Source organism: Orycteropus afer, unplaced genomic scaffold (assembly GCF_000298275.1).
Source record: "Orycteropus afer afer isolate SDZICR_OR568_19922 unplaced genomic scaffold, OryAfe1.0 scaffold00096, whole genome shotgun sequence".
In the NCBI taxonomy this organism is placed as follows: domain Eukaryota; kingdom Metazoa; phylum Chordata; class Mammalia; order Tubulidentata; family Orycteropodidae; genus Orycteropus; species Orycteropus afer.
In genome coordinates, this window is record NW_006921683.1 from 6033926 (window position 1) to 6042452 (window position 8527).

Sequence of the window (8527 nt, forward strand, 5' to 3'; positions counted from 1 at the left end):
ATTTTACCATGAGTGAGAGTTGAATCAATGGCAACAAACAAAATAAAATGTTTTATTTTATTTTTCCTCTGCAATGTTAGATTTATTTATCATTCCCATTTTAGAAACAAGAATACTGAGTCCCAGTCAAATGGAGTCATCTTGCCTAAGGGCACTCAAGTAAAATCATGACGCAAGTCTTAATTTAATGGATTGACCAAAAACCAAACCAAACTCACTGCCGTTGAGTCAAATCTGATCCATAGTGACTCCTCCTTGGGTTTATGAGGCAGTATCTTTACAGAAGTAGATTGCCCAGTCTTCCTTCTGAGGAGTGGCTGGTAAGTTTGAACTGCCAGCCTTCTAGTTAGCAGTCAAATGCCTTAGGCACTATGACACCAGAGCTCCTAATAGATCAAGAGTCCATCTATTTTGTACTCCACCTTGTTACCTCTCTGGAAGAAGAGTTTCTCTTAATCAGGAAGTGGATAGCCCAAGTGACCACAGATATCTGTGAATTAATATTTAAAGATATTTAGATTTTTTATAAGACAATATCTAAGGACAGGCAGAGTCGGAAGTGATGGAAAGTTACATAGTTTTTTTTTTTTTTTTTTCCTGTCTTTTAGTGGATTTTACCTCTGAAATTATACAAAAGCCTTTTAAACTGCAACTATGTTATATGTGGACATAAAGGTCTTTTTGTGAAAACTTTGGAGGTGGTCTTGGACTAGAGCACATTTTTTGCAGCATGGAAGTTTCTCAAAGCAGCTGTCAGGGCTCTGAATACTCATGAATCAACACACAGATGTGAATAAACTTTTAGGTACCTCTTAGAACTAATACTAGAGCCCAAAAAATAATCCCTTTCCCATTCTTCAGCACCTCAAAGAGATTATTCTTAACTTCACCAGTAAATTATTCATAAAATATTCAACTGTCACTTGTAGAAACATTTAAATTCTTCTCATTTTATATTTTTAGATGTTATAAAGTAAATATGTTGCATGTTGTTTTTCTTATTTCTGTGTGAAAACTATAATTTTAACAATCAAAAGAAAAAAATGTGTTATGAGAATCCTTAAAATTTTTCATGTAAATTAAAATCACTTTAACTGCACATTATATGACACTCTTTGAACTACAGCCAGCTCTAGGATTGACAATAAACATTTCCGATACCATTTTACCATTCCTTTTTCTTTCTAGATTCTATCTAGTAAAGATAAGGAGAAAAAGGAAGAATGAAGCTTTAACTTATCTATGATGGATGATGGCATCTGCCAAAATACATCTTTCTGGTAAAGCTAGATTTGAAAACATGATTGGTAGAAAAAGCTAGAGCTGCAAAGCTGAATTCCTACTATCTCAAATCTGACTGCTTGTGGAAAAAGGTAGAGTCACATCTTTTTTTTTTTTTTTAATTCATTTTGTTGTTGTTGACAATATCCATAGTAAAAAAAAAAATAATAAAAATAAGAACCAATTCAACAGTTTCTGCACATACCTTTCAGTGACACTGATTAAATTATTTCAGTTGTGCAGCTATTCTCAGCCTCCTTCTCTGAGTTGTTCTTCCCTCATTAACATAAAGTCACTGCCCCCTATGGTTCCTATCTAATCTGTGAAGTTGCTATTCTCAATTTGACCCCATTTAGATATATTTTTTTTTTAATTGTGATATGGGTGAATGTTTACAGAGCAAATTCACTTTCCATACAGCAGCTCACATACACTGTGTCTCATGACATTGACTATAATTTCCCACAATGCAACAGCTCCTCTCCCACTTCCTCTCCATAATTACCTCTTCCCTGTGTCCTTCCCTCCTTGCTGTCCTGCCCCCTGAGCTGTCTCCCTGTGTATGCACAGCCCATCTATTCTGCCACGATTGTTCTTTCCAAGCAGTGTATCTACCTATTGTAAATGTTCCCCTCATTTGCTGGCCTTTTGTTTGGATGGAAGCCAAAGGAATGGGTTCAGTTCCAGACCTGAAGGGCAGATAGAGGCATAGTTTCAGTGGTTCCATCAGGTTCTATCAGACCAGGAAACCAGGTCCTTTTTTTTATTTTATTTTTAATGGTTTTGAGTTTGTTCCACATTTTTCTTCCACTCTATCCAGAAACTCCTACATAGATCCCCTCCGAGTGGTTGACAGTGGTAGCCAGGCATCATCTAGTTCTGGTCTCATAGTCATATAGGCTGAGGAGTGCATGGTATTCCAGTCACTTGGACTAATTATTTCCATGAATCTCTGGTTTTCTTCATTCTTCTTTGCTCTGGATGAAGGGAGACCCATCGTTTCATCCAGAGAGTACTGATCCCGGTCACTACTCACCAAACTAGGATGTGGAGCAATGTTTTGTGTAGTATGTTATGCCAATTGAGCTTCATGTCCCCTGCAACTATGGTCCTGAACCCACAGATCCAACTAGTCACTCCTTCTGGGTAGCTGGCTGTGGCCAAGAAGTGACTACAACCTTGTCCCTTGTCATATCTACTATATACCTGGGAATTCTATATACCAATAAACTTGCAGAAACGTTGTCTGCCAACCCTATACATGGTCTTGGGCACACTCTACCCTCTACAGACATACCTAATATTCAGCCTGTCCACCCCTCTATCCTCCCATATATCAATGCTTGTCTTCACTGGCAACACAGTACTGTATGTACGAAAAGGTTCATCTTTGTTTTCTGTACCTCCCATGCACCACTCTATGTCTTCCTCTTCCTCAATGCCACCATGTTGGTCAATCACATTTGGTACATTTCCCTTCTCTTAATCCAAATCAATACTTGTCTCTTCCTATCTAACATTATTCCCTACCTTCTCCTCCCATCCCTGGTAACCAACAAAGAAAATCTCTTTCCATATATAAACCTTTCCTTGACTTTTTACAATAATACTAATATGATATTTGTCCTTCTGGGATTGACTTATTTCACTCAGCATAGTGTCCTCCACCGACTAGCCATTCGTTGGAAGGAAGGTTGGGCAATCTACTTCTGTAGTGATACTGCCTCGGCAACCCAAGGAGGGGTCTCTATGAGTCGGGTCCAACTCTATGGCACACAACAACAACAACAGTGTCCTCCAAGTTCATCCATGGTATGTGGTGCTTTGCAGACTCTACGTTATTGTTTAGGGTTGCATAGTTTTTGATGGTGTGTATGTACCATAGTTTGGTTATCTATTCTTCAATTGATGGATACCTAGTTTGTTTCCATCTTTTAGCTATTGTAAGTAGTGCTGCAATGAACATGGGTGCACATATATCTGTTCTTGTCCTAGCTCTCACTTCTTTAGGATATATGCCTAGTAATGGAATTTCTGGGTCAAATGATATTCCTAATTCCAACTTTTCTTTTTTTGGGATATATTAAGAAATTTATTTCTATTTTGCCTTTTTAAAAGTGAGAACATAACAAATTTCACACTCTGGAAAATCATCTTATTAGAAATACATGAAGGACACTTAATACAAGAAAAGAAGTTTCTCTGAACCACCAGTTGGATGGATGTGCTCACCTCACGCCCCTCACACTAAGGTTCTGTCCAGTCCCCTCCAGATCTTCCAGAGATGCTCTCGGCCCACGGAGGCCTGAGCGAGCCTTCTCCAGAAATTATAGTGAAGAAGCCAACCTTAATGCTGGCACCTTCCAAGGCAACATTGTGGCAAAAAAGTTATTGCCTCAAAAGGGCTGTCTCGGCCGGTCGAGAGAAAGCAGGCCCACAGCAGCAGGACACAGGCCAAAAACATCGCCACATTCAGACTTGAGATGTTTCACATGAAAAAATGGACCTAATTTCATGTGCCTTTTGGTTGATCAGAGGTCCTACTCCTACAGAGTAGGCTGAAAAATGTTTTATACTTTTATTTATTAATATCCATGAACTACCTTGAACTTGGGGCTTCTTGACCTGTTACCAAAAGCAAGTTTCTAGCAGACAGCTATTATGAACAACTGCTCATCAGGAAACGTAGTTCCTGTAAGAACAATCTGTCTTGTCACCAGAGGCAATGGGGTATGCTATCACATTGCCTAAAACCTTTCCTGCGTTTGGAGGGAAGGTTTACACACACTGATGTCCACGCTGAAACCAGCTTCACAAGGAAACCACCAGTTACAGGAAAATAAAGCTCAGTCTTAACTAAGTCACCAAAAAGAAGATACAGAGCCAGAATTCACTGGAATCTCCCTTCTCCTCCTTATTCAACTCCTTTTCATGTTTCAAGGACAAAACTGTAAGCAATCCCCCAAATAAAGAGGTAAACCTGATGCCATCACAGGAAAATAGCTCATTCACTTGAAAATCAGATCCAAAAACCATGACCCTCCCACCTCTCTTAGGTGACCCTTCTCCCCATTTATGGACATATGGGATTTAACTTTCCTAACCTAGAAAACTTTGACTGCTAACCAGAAGGCTGGTGGTTCAAACCCACCAGCCACTCCTCGGAAGGAAGGTTGGGCAATCCTACTTCCATAGTGATACTGCCTCAGAAACCCAAGGAGGGGTTGCTATAAGTCGGGGTCGACTCGACGGCACATAACAACAACAACACAACAACAACCTAGAAAACACTTTCACTAAAAATATATTGTAACACCTTATTTTAAAAAGGCACCAGGCAGGCATTTAAGACTGAACCAGTTAATACTATGGGTGTGTACAGGAGGAGGAAAATACTACTAACTGAACCTTCCCACATCAGACCTATAGGACTGGACTTCCAGCTTCTGGCAGCTGCTGCCAATGACAGCTCACAGGAAGCTGCATAGTGCCAGGTGCTTCATCACTGCCCAGAAGCACTGTTGCTAGAGCTCACACCCCTCAGGGACAAGGAGAAGCTTCTCTCATTTGTGCTATTTGTGACCCAGAAAAGTCCAGGATGGCTTGGAGGACCTGAGAGATAAACAACAGACTGGAAAAACAAATGTGAGACAAGAGCAGGTGGAAGTGGGAAGCTGGATTCTCTGCCAGGAGAGGCAGTAGCTGAGGATTAATATAAGACTAGAGCATGTGAAAAACAAGGTTAACAGGAGGGGACAACAGCTTTTGTAAGAGCCCAAGGGAAAGAGGGGTCTCTAACCTGGGCTCCTATTTCCCCTGCCAGAAGAGCCCTGTTCTTAATGCCACAGGCTCACTCCTAGGTGTGTTGTACATTGAAGATGTTTCACATGGAAGCTCTAGGATGGAAGATGGACAGCAGAAGCTGCTCACTGGTCTATGATGGAGCGCTACAAAACCTGAGTCATCATGTCCTCTTCATCAACATCGTAATCCACAAAAGTGTCATAAGAAAATTGGTGGTGGCGCTGGATGTGCTCTATGAAGTGGCGCTGCGGTAGCTGGGGTCTCCACAAGGCATGGAAGCACATAATGGACAAACCACAGACTTGGTGTCTGTGCTATGGAATAATCTGCAGTGTTCCACAAGTCCTTCCTGATCAAAGTTCTACTCAGGATAATAAGGACAAGGAAAAGTGTAACAGTTTTGGATATTCCTTGGCTGAAGATGCATCCTTGGTGGTGGCCTTGACTCCTTCCATGATGTAATTCTGGTATTTGAAACAAGTAGCCACGTGGGCCTGGATCTTGGATAGGAAGAAATTTTTAAGGCAGCCATGGCAAGACATCTTTGCTCTCAATATGTCGCTGGAGCTCCACGGCTAGGACGGCAGGGGCCAAAGTGCTGTGTCATACCCCACAGACTGGTTTCTTTGGCTTCAGACATTCCTGCAGCCAAGCAGAGCAAAAGACGTATCCGCAGAGCACCTGCACCAGCTTCTCGTACACTTCCAAGCACAGGACGTGTGAAGTGGCCCAGGGGGTCGGCTGCACACCCCCACCGTCGTGGGCCCTGCCAAATGCGCACCATCCTCACGGGTTGCTGCTGCACCCTTATCTTGGTGCAACTGAGTGCAGTGCAATGGCGACTGAGAAGGAGGAACCTGAAGGGGAGGTGCCCGAGTGTGGGGCGGAGCTAGCCAGAGCAGGTGGAGGCAGGACTTGTGAGCAATCAGGGCCCTAATTCCAACTTTTTAAGAAACTGCTGTACTGCTTTCCACAGTGGTTGTACCATTTTACAGTCCCACCAGCCATGTTTGAGAGTCCCAAACTCCCCACATCCTTGCCAGCATTTACTTTATGACTTGATGAACTTTGCTACTAGTGCTGGGGCAAGATGGTATCTCGTTGTTTTGATTTGTATCTCTCTAATGGCTTATAATTGTGAGCATTTCTTCATATGTTTGTTGGTGGCCTGCATATCCTCTTTGATGAAGTGTCTATTCATGTCTTCAGCCCATTTTTTAATTGCATTATGTGTTTTTTTGTTGCTGAGATGTTCGAGTTTTCTATAAATTCTAGAGATAAGTCCCTTGTCAGATATGTCATTGCCAAATATTTGTTCCCAATTTGTAGGTTCTCTTTGACTCTTTTGGAGAAGTCTTTAGAAGCACCTACAAATTTAATTTGGAGAAGGTCCCATTCATCTAGTTTCTCTTCTGCTATTTGTGCATTTTGGATTATGCTTGATAGTCTATTTATGTCATATAGTTAAAAAAAAAAACAAAAAAACTCACTGTTCTCGAGTTGGATACAACTCACAGCAAACCCTCCTTTGGTTTCCGAGGCAGTATCACTACAGAAGTAGATTGCCCAACCTTCCTGCTGAGGAGTGGTGGGTTTGAACCACCAGCCTTCTGGTTAGCAGTCAAATGCCTTAGGCACTATGCCACTAGAGCCAGGGGCTCTACATTTGCCCCTAGTTTTTTCTTGAGGATCTGTATAGTTTTAGGTTTCACATTTAAATCTTTGATACAGCTGAAGTTTGTTTTTGTGTATGGTGTGAGGTACAGATATTGTTTCATTTTTCTGCAAATGGATATCCAGTTTTGCCAGCACCATTTAGTAAACAAACATGCTTTTCCACATTTAATGGATTTTGGCCCTTTGTCAAAGATCAACTGACCACAGGTTGATGGGTCTATTTCTGGGTTCTCAATTCTATTCTATTGGTCTTTGTGTCTATCATTATACCAAAACCAGGCAGTTTTGACTATTGTGGCTGTATAGTAGGTTTTGAGATCTGGCAGTGTGAGACCTCCTACTTTGTTCTTCTTCAATAGTGCTTTGCTTATCCAAGGTCTCTTTCCTTTCCATATAAATTTTGTGATTGTTTTTTCTATATCCTTAAAGAATGTTGATGGGATCTGGATTGGTATTGCATTGGATGCATAGACTGCTTTGGATAGAACTGACATTTTCACAATGTTCAGTCCTCCTATCCATGAGCATGGTGTGTTCTTCCATATATGTAGATCTCTTATACTTTCTTGAAGTAGTTTTTTTTTTTTTAATCATTTTTTTTTTTTAAATTGTGATTTGGGTGAAGGTTTACAGAGCAAATTCACTTTCCATACAGCGCTTCATATATAGTTTGTCTCATGACTTTGACCACAGTTTACCACTATGCAACAGCTCCCCTTCTACTTCCTCCCCATAGTTGCCTCTTCCCTGTGTCCATCCCTCCATGGACTCCTGCCCCCTGAGCTGTCTCCCTGTGCATAAGCAGCCTTTCTTTCTCCCATGATTGTTCTCTCCAAGGAGTGTATCTACTTTAGGTAAATGTTCAACTCATATGCCTGTCTTTTGTTTTGCTGGAAGCCACAAGTGTGCGTTCAGTTCCAGACCTGAAGGGCAACTAGGGGCCATAGTCTCAGTGGTACCACCAGGCTCTATCTGACGAGCACACCTGATCCCCTCCCTTTTTTTTTTTTCTCCAAATGATTTTGAGTTTTGTTCCACATTATTCTCCCTCTTCATTAAAGATCTCCTACATAGATCCCCTTCGAAGTGGATGACAGTGGTAGCCGGGCACCATCTAGTTCTTCTGGTCTCATAGTCGTATAGGCTGCAGATCGGATGGTGTACCTGTCACTAGGACTAATTGTTTCCATGAATTTTGGTTTTCTTCATTCTTCTTTGCTCTGGACGAGGAAAGACCCATTGTTGCATCTAGATGGCAGCTTGTTAGCTTTTAAGATCCCAGTCGCTACTCGCCAAAGCAAGAGGTGGAACAATGTTTTGTACAGTATGTTATGCCAATTGAGCTTGATGTCCCCTGCGACTATTGTCCCAAGCCCGCAGGTTCAACTACTTGGTCCCTCTGAGTAGCTGGCTGTGACAAGCAGTGACTACAACCTTGCCCCTTCTCAGCTCTACTATACACCTGGGAATTCTGATCATTCACATAAACTTATAGGACCATTTTCTGCCAACCCTATATATGTTCTTGGATACACTCCCCATTTCATAGACATACCTAGTTGTTCAGCCTGTCCACCCATCTATCCACCCATCTATTCACCCATATACACATGTTAGCCTTCTTGAAGTAGTCTTTTATAGTTTTCTTTGTACCGGTCTTTTGTGTCCCTGGTAAGATTTATTCCCAAGTATTTTATTTTTTTTGGTAGCTATTATAAATGGTTACAAAAATAAATAAATAAATAAATAGAATACTTGTAGTAGT

The 8527-nt window shown here is 41.3% G+C and overlaps 1 pseudogene; it reads right to left on the reverse strand.

Annotated features, from left to right (window-relative positions):
* Nucleotides 1–5207: 5207 nt before the first annotated feature.
* LOC103198553 lies at nucleotides 5208–5869 on the reverse strand (annotated as a pseudogene).
* Nucleotides 5870–8527: the final 2658 nt, after the last annotated feature.